General features: G+C 44.5%; 1 long non-coding RNA gene and 1 pseudogene across 1 annotated transcript in view; both read right to left on the bottom strand.

Moving 5' to 3' along the window:
* The window catches only part of LOC144667734 (uncharacterized), a 48,492-nt gene extending 46,431 nt beyond the window's left edge, over positions 1–2,061 (bottom strand). Inside the window, exon 1 of the long non-coding RNA XR_013573358.1 lies at positions 1,923–2,061. This is a non-coding gene — a long non-coding RNA (uncharacterized LOC144667734). The remainder of the gene's footprint in view (positions 1–1,922) is intronic.
* Positions 2,062–16,390: 14,329 nt separating this feature from the next.
* On the bottom strand, positions 16,391–16,491 carry LOC144668104 (U6 spliceosomal RNA; annotated as a pseudogene).
* Between the last annotated feature and the right edge of the window lie 1,102 nt (positions 16,492–17,593).

The following is a 17,593-nucleotide window of genomic DNA, read 5'->3' as shown; positions in this document are numbered from 1 at the left end:
CTCTATATACCATGTTAAAACAATCACACATTATTCAGCTTTGTTGGATGTTTTATGACTTAGGTCACCCAACAGACTGCTGCACATGCTTATAGTAGGGGCATATCCTGGCCAATATCCTGTTTACATTGTTTAAAGCTCCATCTTTTTTCAATATTATTGGTGTAATTGTGATTAGCAAATAAAATTGAAAGTACACAGTTTAAATCAATTCTGGCAACATTAGCTGTTCTGTCTTTGTTCTGTATTAAAATAATGTAAGAACATATCCATATCCTTACACTTGTTACAAATACGAAGATTATAAGATTGTTATGTTTTGTAACGGTCTCTTTAACTTAAGGTAAAATAGAGTAGTGGAAGTGGGTCATGTGACCTACTCTGAATTCTGCTCGACATCAAGCCTGGGTGACTTGGTTGCTATGGGTTCAAGAGGAAAGCAAGTCAAAAGACTTGCACAGGAGATGCAAGATGTTCACACCCATGGACAATGGCAAAGGCATCTGTGATGATTCTGAGTAGACTGTTAGTCTCCAGGGGCCTAGAAGATAGCTAATTAACATTTCTACCTGGATACAAAGCCCATGTGATGCACATTGCCATTGAGATGGCTTTTGAGGGGGGAAACGTCCATAGCAAGCCTTGTAATATTGGACTACATGATCTTAAGATATCCCTAAAACTTGCAAACGAAAGTCAGTTTGAAAAAATCTGAGAGAGAGAGTGGAAAGATAGAGACAGTCAAACCTGCACCTGAAGCAGAGAAAATACTGATTCTATTGTTCACCATGCAAAATGTGGGTGGGAGTTCATGCTCAGATTGGAGAGACTTAGTTTGTGAGGATTTAAACAAGGCTGGAAGATTCACCTAGCTTTGGCTAGAGGGAGGAATCGCCAGGATAACCCATACAGTGTAAGTCATTTCTAGGAAGTTATCCAACTGGGAAAGAAAAAGTAAATAGGACATTGGGAGCAGAGAATGGCTTTGGACTGGTTCTGGGAGAATAAAGTGTCCACTTTAGGGACAGAGTGAAGTATAGCCGTGGTGTGGGATTGTCAGCCATATTAAAAGTCACATATGGAATCTTTCCTGTAGTTTAAAGCATGAGTTGCCTACAAAAATAGTGCTAGTCAATGTTGATTTTAGTTTGTTTATTATAGTAAAATTTTTAAAACTTGAAAGCTTGCCATGTGATCTTTTATCAGTCACTGGAATTAAAATATCTGTGAAAACCTCGGAGTTCGTGAGACATTGATCACACATGATTGCCACTGGAACAATCCATGTGAAAACATTTGGCTTGATAGGTTCTCAGTCAAATGTTGATATGGTTGGACTGCCTGCCAAGATTCACTACGTAGGCTCATGTTTGAAGAAGAACAGTCACTTTATGAACAGTTCTGACAAAAGATCAAAACATTGGGCTGTGTATTTTATGTGCCCCCACTGGGCGTGTTTCCACTTTGGGGGGCGGGGGGACATGTAGAATAGGGCGAGTCCCCACCCCACCACATTCCCACCCACCCACAAACTCTCACCCCTATAATATGGGGGGCATCGGTGGGCGCCGAAATTGGCAGCCCGCCCACCATAGTTAAATAGGTAATCATGGGTCAGTTAGACTTGTTACTAAGCGAATTGATCCTGATAATATGCTGCCTACGGCATAAAATGTTTGGCGTTGGCAGCCGTGTGGGAGTGGGCAGCCCGATTTCTAAAAAACAACTTTCAAAGGGCAGGAAGAAGGGGCAGGGCTCGATCTTCACGGGCTGCCCTTTCTGAATCGGGGGAGGGGTGCCCCCTCCTAAGATGGAGCTCCCCTTTCTTCCTACCCCCGCAGCCTTAAACCCAACCTCCCTATCCACCCCCATCCCCTTCCCTGACCAGCTGAAACCCTTTCTTCCCAAAAGCTCGGACTTACCAGCTTCAGGAATCCATTGGGTCTTCTTTGTCATCTTCTTGCAGTCCCAGCTGTGGCCACTAATGCACTCTTGGCACTGCCAGGACGGACAGAGCTGCCGGCCAATTGGATTGGACTTTGATCTTGGGGATGGGGCAGCTGTCCGCATCACCCCTTCCCCACCCTCCCCCCTAACCCTACAGCCCCCACACCCCTAACCCACCACCCCCCCCATATTATTCAGCCCATTAACTCTGTTTCTCCCTCTCACTACATGCTGCCCATGAGCTGCTGAGTGTTTCCAGCATTTTCAGTCCTGATTTCGGCTTTCCAGTATCTGCACTAGCTTGCTTTAATAATATTTAAAAGCCATGTTTTCCTGTCACTGGATAAAACAAATGTTTGAACAGCCTTTGTTAAATCACCCGTTAAAGAGTACAAAAAAAAGCAACAGCATTTTTAGTTGAGAAATGATGGTGAACGTTCACAGCCCACAGTGTAAAGCAACATGGAAAAAGAACCAAAAAAAAAACACAATGAATCAAAATAAAGTCATGGTTTTAAAAGCCTGTAGTTCTTGAGAAGAAGGGACGATGACAGGATAAAAGCAGTTTCGCAGGTTGGGAGAATGAATGAGTTGGAAGTTGTAAGATCAGTTATGATTTAACAGGGCTAACAATTATTGGGGACAGAAAGAATGCAACAGAGGTTGATGCTAGATGTTAGAAAGGGATCACAATATTTGTATTAACATTTATAACATGTTTCAGCATTTATATCAGTATCTTGAAGCAAAGGAAAAAGTAGCCCTATAAGTTGCATGACTCCCACTTTATTTATTACTGTTTATATTCATTGCTTTGGGCAAGAAAGTAAGAAAGAAACCCCAAAGACGTTTTACGAGTACATTAAGGGCAAGAGAATAACTAAGGAAAGGGTAGGGCCTATCAGAGATGTACATGGTAACTTGTGTGTTGATGCTGAAGGTGTGGCAGAGTTCTCAATGGGGCAGAATTTCCTGGTCGGCGTGTGGGGTGGGACCCATATGCCAACCCATAAAACGACGCGGGGTGACGTTGGGCAGGCATCCCGATGTTACCCCGCGTCATTTAGGTTTTCAGTTCGACGGGCTCCGCCAAACTGTCAAAGGCCTAATAAGGCCTGTTAATTACCTAACTGAGGTCGTTGTCAGGGCTGCCAGAAAGTCTGTCTTCGGTTGTGGGCAAATTATTGGAATCAATTCTCTGAGAGGCAGGATAAACTGTCACCGAGAAAGGCCCAGGTTGATCGGGGATAGTCAGCATAGTTGTGTAAGGGGAAGATCATGGCCAGAATTTTACGTCCCGGGGGCGGGTGCACGCCCAAATCGAACAGGTGTGAAATCGCGTGAGAAGACGTCAGGCGAGCGTCCCGACCTCACCCCACACTTGCACGATATTTCACTCAGCGGGCGCGCGCAAAAGTCAGAAGAGCGCCCGCCGTCAATTCAGCGGGCAATTAAGCTCATTAACGGCCCAATCGTCGGCGACTTTTCCAATCTTACGGCTGGTGGATGGGCCAATCAGCCAGGTGGGCTTTACATTTTGATGAAACCTTTGGATGCAAGGGCGGGTCTGAAAATAAAAAGAAATATCTGGGGACTGTCTTTTTCTTGTGAGGTACGCTTTCAGGTGCTTGATTGTGCTCTATGGACATCTTTTCACAGCATTTTTGTGCTTTCTTTTACTATTTGGAGTTCGGAAGCTCCCTGAGGAAGCTGTCTGCCTTCAGGGAGCTCAGTGGGAAGCGCTCACTGGCACCCGTGGTGATGTCGGCGCCTGCCCTCTTCCTGCCCCCACCGCCAGTGCTGAGCCTTTCTCCGGGCGCGTTTCCCGCTGGCTGGCTGTTAATTGGCCAGCCAGTGTAAGATTGCAGTTGGACGCTGATCGCTGGCAGAAGCGCGTTACACATCTGCTTCCGGGCCCAACAAGGGAAAAATTCAGGCTTACTAACTTAATATAATTTTTTGAGGAAGTAACAAGGAGGATTGATGAGCGTAGTGCAGTGGACTTTGTCTACCCAGGTCTTAGCAAGGCATTTGACAAGGTCCAACATGGCAGACTGGTCGGGAGAGTGAGATCCCATGGAATACAGGGGAAGGGGGCGAGTTGGATCCAAAATTGGCTCAGCAACAGAAAACTGAGGGTGAAATTTTCCATGCCCGTTGGCGCCGGGCATATTCAGAGGCGTGAGCAGACAATATGGCGAGAAGGCCAAAAATCAGTTTCACAACGTCGTGAAGCAAGTTTGCAATTGTCCACTCTGCCTGTCAATAGCGGGCCACGTTTCCCACCATCGGACGTCGGAAACCTCATTGTAATATGTCTGCATATTATTATAATAAGCCCAGATCTCCAGAATCATCTCCCCACGGTGGACCATCTGAGCACATCAGTGTGACAACGTGTTTCACATCTGTACACAAGCGACATGCGCCTGGTGAGTTGCACTTCACTTGGGACTTTGAGGTTTTTTTGCCTACCTTTCTTCAGTCAGCACTCACAGTCATCAGTGCCAGCCTTCACAGACAGCGCCACATCACGTTTGGGGGGGGGGCACTCACGGGCTGCTCTCTACCTACCAGACCAGCCAGAAGGCAGGGGTGGCTTTTCAATGGCTGCAGGGCTATGGCTTGCTTGGGGAAGGGGCAGAAGTGGCCTCAGGCAAGGAAAGAGGGTGCAGGGCGAGGGCTGTACTGAGGAAGGGGGGTATCCCAGGGTGTGTGGGGTGCAAGTTGATCCATTCAAGTGGCCTCAAGGCAGTGAGGCAATCTCAAGGGGAGGTGAGGCCAGATGGAGGTGTGAGGGTGTATGAGAGAGTGAGTGGTGATGTCCCTTGAGCTGGCAGTGAGTGAGATGCCAGGGAATGCGTGATGGGCTTGAGCTTAGAGTGATGAGATGGTTGCTTTACCCTGGTGGCACAGATAAGATCCTTCATCCTCTTTCTGCATTAGATGGCCAACCTCTTCTGTGCAGCATTGGCACTGACCACAACTGCCATTGCCTACCAAGCCAGAGTTTATATTTTCTTTATTTGTTCATGGGGTGTGGGCATCGCTGGCTAGACCAGCATTTATTGCCCATCCCTAATTGCCCTAGCCCATTGCTGTGGGTCTGGAGTCACTTGTAGGCCAAGTAAGGACAGCAGATTTCCTTCTCTAAAGGACATTAGTGAACCAGATTGGTTTTTACAACAATTGGCAATGGTTTCATGGTCATCATGATTTTTTTTTTATTGAATTCAAATTTCACCATCTGCCATGGCGGGATTTGAACCCGGGTCCCCAGAACACTACCCCGGGTCTCTGGAAAACCAGCCCAGTGACAATGCCACTATGCCACCGCCTCCCCCGAGTGGTAATGTTGCTATCCATCCCCTGGCCAGAGCGAGGGTAGAGGACATCACGGCGGGCCTCCACGGTGTCCAAAAGGTGCTCGAAGGGCACATCATTTAACTGGGGGGCTGGAGTCTTCTTGCCTTTTGAGGCTATATCTTCTCTGAAGCAGTCCTGAGCTGGAAGCACTGAGAGGTGTCCGTGCATCTGCACTTTAACTGTGGCACCCGGTGTGATGAAGCAGCAAAGTGACAGCATGGCGGGCAATTGAGAGCCTGCCCGCCATCAAAACAGTGTGTTTCCTTAGAATGCATGATTAATGTGGCAGGATTGGGACAATACAGCGTGAAAAGCCACCATTGCGACCGGTGGGTAAACCATCCTTTTCCCCACCTGCTATCACACTTACTGCAAATCTGGGACGATTGATGTTTTTGCAAAAGGAAAGCAGTTTACAGTGACGTTCCACAGGGCTCAGTGTTGGGACCCTTGCTATTTCTTGTATATATTAATGATTTGGACTTAAATGTGGGAGGCATGATTGGGAAATTTGCAGATGACACAAAAATTGGCCGTGTAGTTGGTAGTGAACAGGATAGCTGTTGTCTCCAGAAAGTTATCAATGGTTTGGTTGAGTGGACAGAAAAGTGACCAATAGAACTCAATCTGGAAAACTATGAGGTAATGGATTTAGGGAGGACAAACAAAGCCAGGGAATACTCAATGGGCTGAATCTTCTGGCTGACGTGCGGATGGCGGAGCCCGTACGTCAGCACTTAAAATGTCGCGCGCTGACGTCGTGCAAGCGTCCCAACATCAGCGTGCGGCATCGCGATGATTAGGTCAGTGGGCGCGCTATGCAGCGGGACGCGCGCCCGCCATTAATTAAAGGCCTTGTTAAGGCCATTAAGGGCCCAATCGACCAGGATTTTGAGGGGCCCGTACGAACTTCGGCTCGGTGCACGGGCCCAACGGGCAGGCGGGTAAGTGATTTTTTTACAAACCTCATCCAGTGGCGGGATGAGTTTTGATATCGGAATTTAAAATGTGTAATAAAGTTTTTGTGTATTTCATTAACATGTCCCATCTCGTGTGACATTTTCACATGAGGGGGACATCTTAATGATTTTTTTATTTTTCTATTTTTAATCTTTCACTGCCTTTCAGCGATCTCCCTGAGGCAGCACCTAGCCTCAGGGAGATGTGCGCGAATGAGCACACTCTCGCAGTTGGGGAAATCCCCCCCCCCGCCCGCACAGGGCGCGCATAGCCTATGTAAAATGGCGGCGGGGCCCATTTCTGCGGCAGCGATCGGCTGCCCACCCGCCGCCAAGTCGGTCGGGCCCGCCCGCCCATCAAGGGCAAAATTCTGCCCAATAAATGGGAGAGGTTGAGGAAGTGAGAGGCTTTGCAGTGCATGTCCACAAGTCCCTGACAGTGGCAGGACAGGTGATAAAGAAAGCATATTGAATGCTTCCCTTTATTGAACGAGGTATAAAATACAAAAGCAGGGATGTAATGATGGAACTGTATAAAACGCTGGTTAGGCCACAGCTGGAATTTTGTGTACAGTTCTATTCACCACATTGCTCTGGAGAGAAAACAAAGGAAATTTACAAGAATGTTACCAAGGCTTGAAAATTTCAACAATAAAGAAAGATTGAATAGGCTAAGGTTGTTTTCCTTAGAACAGTGGAGGCTGAGGGAGTGACCTAATTGAATTTGAAAATTATGAGGGGCCTAGATAAGGTAGACAGTTGAGGGGTCAATTACCAGGGGGCATAGATTTAAGGTGATTGGCAGAAAGAGTAAAGGGAACATGAGGAAAAACTTTTTCACCCAGAGGGTGGTGGGCATCTGGAATTCACTGCTGAAATTAGTGGTTGAGGCTGAAATGCTCAACTCAATTAAAAGTTACTTGGATCTGCTTCGGAAGTGCTGTAACCTGCAAGGCTATGGACCAGATGCTGTAAAGTGTGATTAAAAAGTTTCTAGTTTCTTCTTTTCTCTCTTTTTGGCCAGCACAGACATGATGGGCTGAATGGCCTCTTTCTGCACTGAATCTTTTCTATGGTTCTATGGTTAAACAGCAACCACCAATAGCTATTTAGAGTGCCCTCAGGCAGCTCATCACCACATAGCTCAATATTGCATTATTTGATGACAATATATGAAATGTGTTTATTCCAGAAATTGTAGCATTTAACAGAGATTTTTTTGTGCTGTCATTCCTATATATAATTTTCCATTGTAATTTAACAATGTCCATGCTTTTATTGCAAAGGAAGTCTTCAGAAGCTCTCTTTTGCAAAACAATCGCTGCAAATATGTTAGAAACTGAACCATGTCAAAGTTGCACCTCACATTTCACAAACTAAGCATATTTTAAATATTTCCATTTTTTATTATAGCTTCCTTGGACTGTTAATTAAATTGCATTGTTACCCAGACAAAAAAGCAAGAAAATGCCATGGAAGATGACTCAGTCTCTAACCGTATAAAAACACTGGAACTGTTTTAAGAGACAAACACACTCAGTTATAAATCCATTGTAGGCAGGTCAGCAGGTTAATTTCTATGGTTAAGTGGTATTTCAGAACTTCTAAATGCAGTCTACATATTTGGCATCAGAGAAAGACTGCCCCTGGGGGTATCTAACAAGATGCTTATACCACAACTCCTTTTGAATTTGCCCGAACAAGACCTTCTTCTTGTAGCAAGTCTTTTCATAAGTTCATTGTTTCAGAAGCAACAGTCAATGGCACTGTTCACCACATGACTTCTGTGGCTTGATTCTATATTGAGAGCGACTGGTAGATGAGATCCTCACATTACTTTTCCCAATACATTAAAGGCATTTGCCACGGGCATCTGGCCATCCACCAGTTATTGGTTTAGTTAGAGTCAAAATACATTTCTAAATAAAGGAAGAATAGTGCTTTAAGTTGATCAAAGGTCTTAAAATATGTAGCTTCTATTGACTAATGTAGCATTAACCATTCAATGTATTTAAGAACTTGGAAACTGGCTATCCAAGTCATAGACCTTGAAATGATAGAGATGCTACAATTGGCCTCAGCACCCCTGGTCAGGGACTGAATACAAATAAGCCAGTTAGCCTTGCTGTGGGAACTGTACATGTGGACATTGGTTGTGGACAAGTTCAGGCTAGGCTGTAAGGATATAAGAGCATACATAAGGACATAAGAGAGAGGAGCAGGAGTAGGCAGATGGCATGTTGAAACTACTCTCCCGTTCAATACGATCATGGCTGATCTTCAGCTTCAACTCCATTTTCCCACCTGTTCCCCGCATCCCTTGATTCCCTGAGGGATGAAAAGTCTGTGTCTCAGCCTTAAATATATTCAATAATAGAACATTCACAACCCCTCTGGGGCAGACATATTCAAAGACTCACAGCCCTTTGAGTGAAGAAATTTCTCCTCATCTCTGTCCTATATGATCACCCCCACACCCCTCACCCCCCCAACTCCCACCACCTCCACCCGCCTTATCCTGAGACTCTGACCCTGTGTTTTAGATTCCACAGCCATGGAAAACAACCAGTACCCACTCTATCAATCCCCTTCAGAATATTGTATGTTTCAATGAGATGACCTCACATTCTTCTAAACCCCAGAGAATATGGACCAAATTACCCAGCCTCTCATCATAGGAAAACCCTGTCATCCCAAGGACCAATCCAATGAACCTTCACTGAACTGTCTCCAATGCAAGAGTCTCCTTCCCTAATTATAGGAACCAAAATTGCACACAGCATTCCAAGTGTGGTCTCACCAAAGTCCTGTACAATTGTAGCAAGACTTCTTTATTCCTGTACTCCAATCCCCTTGCAATAAAGGCCAACATGCTATTTTCCATCCTATTCTGCTTTTCTATTCTAATGACCAAAGTGAATAACTTTACACTTCCCCACATTATACTCCATCTGCCACCTTGTTGCCCACTCACTTAACCTGTCTATATCCCTTTCCAGCCTCTTTGTGTTCTCCCCACAGCTTACATTCACACCTAGCTTTGTACCATCAGCAAATTTAGATACATTACTCTCAGTCTCTTCATCTAAGTCATTAATAAAGATTGTAAATAGCTGAGGCCCCAGCACTGCTCCTTGCAGCACTCCACTAGTCGTAAGCCTACCAACTTGAAAATGCCCCATTTACCCCTACTCTTTGCTTCCTGTCTGTTACCTAATTCTCTATTCATGCTAATACGTTACCCCTAACTCCATGATTGTTTATCTTGTGTATTAACTTTTTGTGTGATGCCTTATTGAATGCCTTTTGGAAATCCAAGTGTACATCTACTGGTTGCCCTTAATCTACCCTACTAGTTACATCCTCAAAAAACTCTAATAAGTTTGTCAAACATGAATTCCCTTTTGTAAAACCATGTTGACTTTGTCTGATCAAACTCTGATTTTCTAAATGCATTGTTAAGGCTTCCTTAATTATAGATTCAAACACTTTCCCGATGACTGATGTCTGGCTAACTAATCTGAAGTTCCCTATTTTCTCTATCCCCTCTTTCTTGAATAGTGGTGTTACATTTGCTAATTTCCAATCTGCTGGGACCATTCCAGAATTGAGGGAATTTTGGAAAATTCTCACCAGTGCATCCACTATCTCTGCAGTTATCTCTTTTAGAACCCTAGGATGTAGGCCATCAGGTCCTGGGGATTTGGTGGATTTTAGTCTCTCAAGCCGGTCCAATACTTTTTCGCTGTTGATATTAATTATCTTAAGTTCATTATTCTTATTAGCCTCTTGGATACCCTCTATTTCTGATTGTGATGTCTTTCATCACTGAACAACCCACTGACAATGTCTAGCATCACAGATGAAGAATGGGAACTTGGCTGAGATGCCATTGGGCAGCTCATGCCTATGAACCACACCACTGCATTGGTCAATCACTTGAGGAAAGAAGGGAGGAAAGCAGTTAAATACGAAGTCTTACTTTCAACAAGTCTTCCATTTTACACAACAGGCTAATAGAAAGAATAGGGTAACATTGACATGTTGTTAACTATGAATTGTCAATACTAAAACAAGAAGATGTTATGAAAGAGACCAATAAACCATCATATGTGTGCATTGAAGCAGACGTGTCCAAAAAGTATTTGTTTTAATTCAGTAATTTATTTTCCTGACTTACTTCTCTTTTTTCATTCTAAAGTTTCTCTTGCCACAAACCTTCCTCAGTGAAAATAAAAGATCAGAGATCCATTCTTATAGCTCCACCAACAGCTGGTTACTAGGAAGTGTACAAGTGCAATCCCAAGTGAGTGGCATTCTGATTTATTTGCTCTCCTTATGGAGAATCACTTGGCTTCCACTCAGCACCTCTGAATGGTGGCACTGTTAAGATCATCAAATAATTGCCCAGCTAAAAGTAGCCCAAATCCAGGCCATCCTGCTCCATGATGCAGCACCTTAGAATTCCAGCAGAGGAATAACTCCACTGAAACTAAGACTGGATAAGAATATACTCCTGGCAATGAAGTGGAATTTCAAAATGTTAAAACCTTTTCCAAATACACCCACTGTATTCACTTGTTCTGGTTGGATGCTATATGTCATTAACAGTAAATGAATAAATTGTTTTGTCCACATTACATATTGTATAAAGCTTACAGCTCAAATTACACAAGGTAGCTGGCTGCAAAATAAGGTTAAGATTCTAACAATCTATTTAAACATACCAGGCTAAAAATGGGTCAGCTCCACATTTTGGGTGCGGGGATGGCAATTCACAACCCACCTGTGCCCATTCAGGTGGAAGAAGGCAGCACCCAAATTTTATGCTGCCATCTTATTTACCTGATTGTTGCATAGGGCTAAGTGTCACCCATTCTGCTGGCTGCCTCAATGCCCAGCAGGGAGCCAAGCAGTGTGTGCTAAGAGTATGTATTGCAGCCAATGCGCTGTTCTTAAAGGCAGTCTGTCCCTCTTAAAGGAAAGCTGCGCTGAATTACAGGAGGCTTGGCTACAATTGTAAACAAGGCAAATGGAACACCAAGGTAGAAAGAGGATTCCAGAGTGACAAATACAGTGTTGACGGCCTTAGTGCTGGAGGTGGACAAGAGGAGAGATGCACGGGGGTTCCACAGAAAGTTGGGGGTGGGGGGGTGGGGGGGGGGGGGTGGTGGTGGAGATGGGGCGGCAGGCAGTGGGAGCAAGTGTGGTCAATTACTGGAGTCTGGCCCCAAGTGCATGTCACAAGAATTCTAATGGCCTCATGCAGACAATCAACATCAATGAATGCACCTTCATGTGACATCTCCTAGCCATCACTTCACCAGCCTCTCACACTGCTCAATGCAACACATCCCCTTCATTCACCCATCAACATTTCCTGGCACACGGAACTCAAATCTAATATCCAGATACTCCACTTCCCTCTTACACACCTACCAATGCTTACAGCCTCAGACGAACGCCTTGCTGCCTCCACACACTCCTGGCTATTCAACCATGACAGGTACATCATCAAACACAGTGCTACATAATCATTGACATTCCTCTCTCTCCCTCTCTCTTACTGGACATGGTGACACACACTAGAAGGGAGAAGAGCAGAACTGGCGGGGGAACATGGGCTCCTGCATCTCTTGATCCCTACAGAGGAGATGGCTCTCCCCATCATACAGACAGCTGCAAAGAGCTCATCAAGGGAACATTGGGGATAACGGTATATTCCTGCCTTATGTCCCTTCTTAACTCACAACTCACTTGCTATCTTGCGATCTGGCATGATGAGCAAGCTGGAGATGGTGTGATCATAAACTTCTTGCTCACCACCCCACCCCTCTTCCATCATCCTAGCCTTCTGCTTTTGATTTTCTGATTTCAGACACCAAGGAACTTCTGCCTGCCAAGTCACAGCAGCCCTAGGAGAGTAACAGCACAGCACCAATGAAGAAGTCCCATCTAATTGATCAGACACTTGCAGCCAGCAGCTCAGATATTTGCACTGCAAATACCTTGGAGGCTGGTACAGAGGTGGGATCAGCATGTGATGATTCACCAACCACAAGTGGGCTGAATACAGGCGAGGGTAAAGAATATTTTCCGGCTCATCAGAGGGTGAGGTCTCAGATAGGTTCTAATACGGAGGACTCAGGTAAGGACTTCGATGGGGCAGCATACAGAAGATTCTGCACACCGAGATATTGGGTGCATGCCCATTAGAGTCTCCTGCCACTTTCAAGGTGTATGGAGGAGTCCAGCTCCAAGTTGGCAGAGGGCATCGCGCCGAGCCTGCTCTCTCTGCAGCCTCTGCTCCATCTCCCTGTTGGTCTGCAGACCCAAAGACACTTCAACTACTGTTGCAGCCTCTGCATGGACTGTTCATCAAATCCTCACCAAATGCCCTCCCTCTAAGGACGCGGCAACCGTCTCTACCAGATCCAGGAACTCACGACAACACCTCCAAAAAAAACTTCAGAATATTTCCAGACAGTGTGCAACAGCAGAAGCTATTCAAAATTGCTGGCCATTTGGATACCTGGGTCTTTAAGTAACACTAGTGCTGGACCTCTCATGCAGCTTAAGGCTTGATCTTTGAAGAGTGACAAGCGAATTGGTCCAATGGGCCAGCGTGGTCCAAATTTTCAAAATATGCATCAACTGGCTGAGTGACATCATAATAGCAACACTTCAGCTGCTTCTGGCATATGCAGAGGATGCCTGGGCTGGCTCAGTACATACCCCATGGGGGCATTCAGCTCCCATAGCGCTGCCTTCAGTGATGCTACACCCACTTTGCACCCAGCAAGTTTCAAGTATAAAAGGACGAATCATATGCTAATATTTATTTTTCATAAATTCCGTTCTTTATGCTTCTGCTAATCCTAAACATAATCATCCCCTTGCCTGTTCATTTATAATTTTGTAGGTAAGAATTAACCCTATTTTTCTCAATTTAAGCAATTCAAGTCTCAAATAAATCTACTGAAACCTTGCGGCAATTGTAAATATTTGCATTCATATTAATATTTATTAGGATCATGGGGTGAGAGAGGAGTCAGCTTTATCAATGCTAGTGATAATACAGTGGATAGGAAGCACGTGCACATTTCCTGCACCGTGCACCATTTTATTGAAGGTGGTTGTACTGGCATCAGGAGTGCACAGCATGATTTTATAAAGAGGGAAGTATTATTTGAATGGAATATTGTCATTTATTATGAGGGGAATTGAATGTAAGAGTAGGGTTGTTTTGCTACAGTTGTACAGGACTTTGGTGAGGCCACCTCTGGGGTACTGTGCACAGTTTTGGTCTCCTTAATTAAGAAAGGATATAAATGCATTAGGAGAAGTTCAGAGAAGGTTCACTTGACTGATACCTGGGATTGGGGGTTATCTTATGAGGAAAGGTTGGACAGACTGGGCCTGTGTCCATTGGAGTTTATAAGAATGAGAGGTGATCTTATTGAAACATAGAAGTTCCTGAGGGAACTTGACAGGGTGGGAGCTGAAGGGATGTTTCCCCCTGTGGCAGAGTCTTGAACTAGGGGACACAGTCTAAAAATAAGGGGTCTCCCATTCAAGACGGAGACAAGAAGGGTTTTTTTCTCTCAGAGACTGGTGAGTCTTTAGAACTCTCTTCCCTGGAGAGCGGCGGAGGCGGGGTCATTGAATATTTTTAAAGCAGAGGTAGGTAGATTCTTAACTAACAAGGGAGTCAAACCAGGGATAGGTGGAATGTGGAGTTGAGGCCACAATCAGATCAGCCATGATCTTATTGAATAGTGGAGCAGGCTCGAGGGGCCGAACGGCCTACTCCTGCTCCTAATTCATATGTTCCTCATATGAGTTTTCTCATAGTTTCACCTGCAAGGTAGGTGGCATTATAGCCTCAATCCTAGTAAAATAGGGCTCATTAATCCATGATCCACTTCATTACTTTCTCCATCTCTCTTAAACTCCAAGCTGGCCTTTTCCCCTCTACGCAAATAAATCATTCACTTTTATCAGTGCTTCTGGCTGTATATAATCCATTGATACAGTGTATCCTTTGATTCCCTGCCAACAATGCAACTGAAGATCTGCTAGTTTTTATATAGGAATGTAACATTTTTATGAATCTTACACTGAAAATTGAACACCACTTTGTAAGGGTGCATTTAAATATCATTTGTCATCCTAAATCTAATGTTTTCCGAACACTGACAGCATTATATAGAACAAGTTTGTTAAGATGTCAGTACAGCTTTTATGGTACCAAATATATTGTCTTCAATTTCACAACTTGCCACAGTCTGCAGGCTTCTGATCCAGTTCTGTAACCACTAGACATTCAAACTTCATATTAACATATTTGGATGGAACTATAGAACCATAGAAAAGTTATGGTGCAGAAAGAGGCCATTCAGCCCATCGTGTCTGCGCCGGCCAAAAAGAGAAAAAGAAACTAGTCGGTCATTTTAATCCCGCTTTCCAGCACCTGGTCCATAGCCCTTCAGGTTACAGCAGCTCAGGTGCAGGTCCAGGTACCTTTTAAATGAGTTGAGCATTTCAGCCTCAACCACCAACTTAGGCCGTGAATTCCAGACGCCCACTGGGTGAAAAAGCTTTTCCTCATGTTCCTCTAATCCTTCTACCAATCAACTTAAATCTATGCCCCCTGGTAATTGACCCCTCAGCTAGGGGAAAAAGTATTTTCTACCTACCCTATCTAAGCCCCTCATAAGTTTGTACACCTCAATTTTAGGTCACCCCTTAGCCTCCTTAGATCTAGGGGAAACAACCCCAGCCTATTCAATCTCTCCTCATAGCTGCAATTTTCACACCCTGGCAACATTCTTGTAAATCTCCTCTGTACTCTCTCCAGAGCAATTATGTCCTTCCTGTAATGTGGCGACCAGAACTGTGCACAAAATTCCAGCTGCGGCCTAACCAGCATTTTATACAGTTCCGTCATTACATCCCTGCTTTTATACTCAATACCTCACCCAACAAAGAAATCATTCCATATGCTTTCTTGATCATCTTGGCCACCTGTCCGGCCACCTTCAATGTCCTGTGAACATGTAATTCAAGGCCTCTCACTTCCTTAGCCATCTCAATAACTTCCCGCTTATTGAGTATTCACTTGCCCTCCCCAAGTGCATTACCTCGCACTTATCTAGCTTGAATTCCTTTTGCCACTTCTCCGCCCACTCAACCAAACCAATGATATCATTCTGAGGTTGACAGCTATCCTCTTCACAATCAACTACACGGACATTTTTTGTGTCATCTGTAAATTTCCCAATCATGCCTCCCGCATTTAAGTCTAAATCATTAATGTATACAACAAACAGTGAGGGCCGCAACACTAAGTGCTGTGGAACACCACTGGAAACCATTTTCCATTCCATTCCACCACCGAAGTCAGACTGACCGGCCTATAATTTTCTGGCCTATCCCTTTCACCCTTTTTAAATAATGGCACAACATTCACAGACCTCCGATCCTCTGGGACCTCACAGGTATCTAGTGAGGATTGGAAAATGATCCTCAGAGCATCCGCTATTTCCTCCCTGGCTTCCTTCAACAGTCTGGGATTCAATCCATCTGGTCCTGGTGATTTATTGACCATCAAGAATGCCAGTCCCTCCAGTACTTCCTCTTTCACTATGCTTATTGTATCTAATATTTAACACTCCTCCTCTTTAACTAGAATGTCTGCATCATCCCTCTCCTTAGGGAAGACAAAGACAAAGTACTCATTGAGAATCCTACCCACATCTTCCGCATCAACCCACAAAACCCATAAATCTCTGATTGGCCCTAATTTTTCCTTAGTTATTCTCTTGCTCTTAATGTACTGGTAAAACATCTTAGGATTTTTTTTTATTTTACCTGTTCACATGCAGACCACAATGGACAAGTGGTTCATCACCTTTCAATCAGCTTGTCTGACAGGTTAGGGAACAGCTGGATAGAATCAGAATCTTCCCAATCTGCAATCAAATGTTCTGCCACTGATCCACACTTCTGTCTACCATTCCTGGTACTCCTAAGCAGTCTGTCAACCAAGCACTAACCAACTCTGACTCTGCTTAGCTTCTGAGATCAGACATTTTCAGAGCAGTGTAGCTTTCAGCAAAGATGTCGACTGCTTCCTGAATTTGCTCATCTTTGAGCAAGGGCTATGTCAATCTTCTCTACATCACTCCAATTTTAGTATATGTATCGCCAAAGCAATTATAAAATCTATTTCAGGGACGCAAGTTAACTCCTTCAATTGAGTTGTACTGATGGTGATCTGAATCCAGAATTCCCTGCATTATTAAATGGGCACTTTGAACAGCTAAGCTTACTGCAGGAATATCCTAAAAGCAAGCTGCTTTACACATGGTTTCTCACATGCATTTGCAGTAACTTTCAATGATTTGCATGACAGCATGGCATGGATGGGCAGGAGCTACTTTTTTTATTTATTCATTCACAGGATGTGGACGTCGCTGGCTAGGCCAGCATTTACTGCCCATCTCTAATTTCCCTTGAGAAAGTGGTGGTGAGCCAGTTTCTTGAACCAGTGCAGTCCGTGTGTAGATACACTCACTGTGCTGTTAGGGAGTTCCAGGAATTTGACCCAGTGACAGTGAAGAAACAGTGATAGAGTTCCAGATCATGATGGTGTGTGGCTTGGAGGGGAACTTGCATGTGGTGGTGTTCCCATGCATCTGCTGCCCTTGCACTTCTAGGTGATAGAGAATATGGGTTTGGAAGGTGCAGTTGAAAGAGTTTTGGTGAGTTGCTGCAGTGCATCTTGTAGATGGTATGCTCTGCTGCAACTGTGCATACCATCTACAAGATGCACTGCAGCAACTCACCACAGGTAAACACAGTGCACCCACCGATCTGTCAACGGCCTATTGAGGCCATTGACAAAGTCATTAACCTCATTAATGGCAAAAACAACACTGCAGTGGTGGATGTGGTGCCAATTAAGCGGGCTGCTTTGTCCTGGATGCTTTGGAGCTTCTTGAGTGTTGTTGGAGCTGCACTCATCCAGGCAACTTGTTCTCTGTGTATTTCAGCAAAGAGGAAAAAGAGTTGGTTTTCACAGAATGAAGTTTATTTAACCTACAATCACTGCCTTCACAAGCCAATGCCTTATCCATTAGACTAATGGGACCAGACAGAAAAAAGACAAGTGGGAAACATCCCAAAGTCTTTCCAATGATACCGGTACAGGATGTAGTTCAGAGACTAAAACAAAATAAAAATACTGCAGATGCCATAAATCTGAAATAAAAACCAGAAAATGCTGGAAATATCCAGGAGGGCAGGCAGCATCTGAG

This window comes from Cetorhinus maximus, chromosome 25, assembly GCF_964194155.1.
Source record: "Cetorhinus maximus chromosome 25, sCetMax3.hap1.1, whole genome shotgun sequence".
Classification (NCBI taxonomy): domain Eukaryota; kingdom Metazoa; phylum Chordata; class Chondrichthyes; order Lamniformes; family Cetorhinidae; genus Cetorhinus; species Cetorhinus maximus.
The sequence above is the reverse complement of the archived record's forward strand: the minus strand, read 5'-3'. Positions and strand labels throughout refer to the sequence as shown.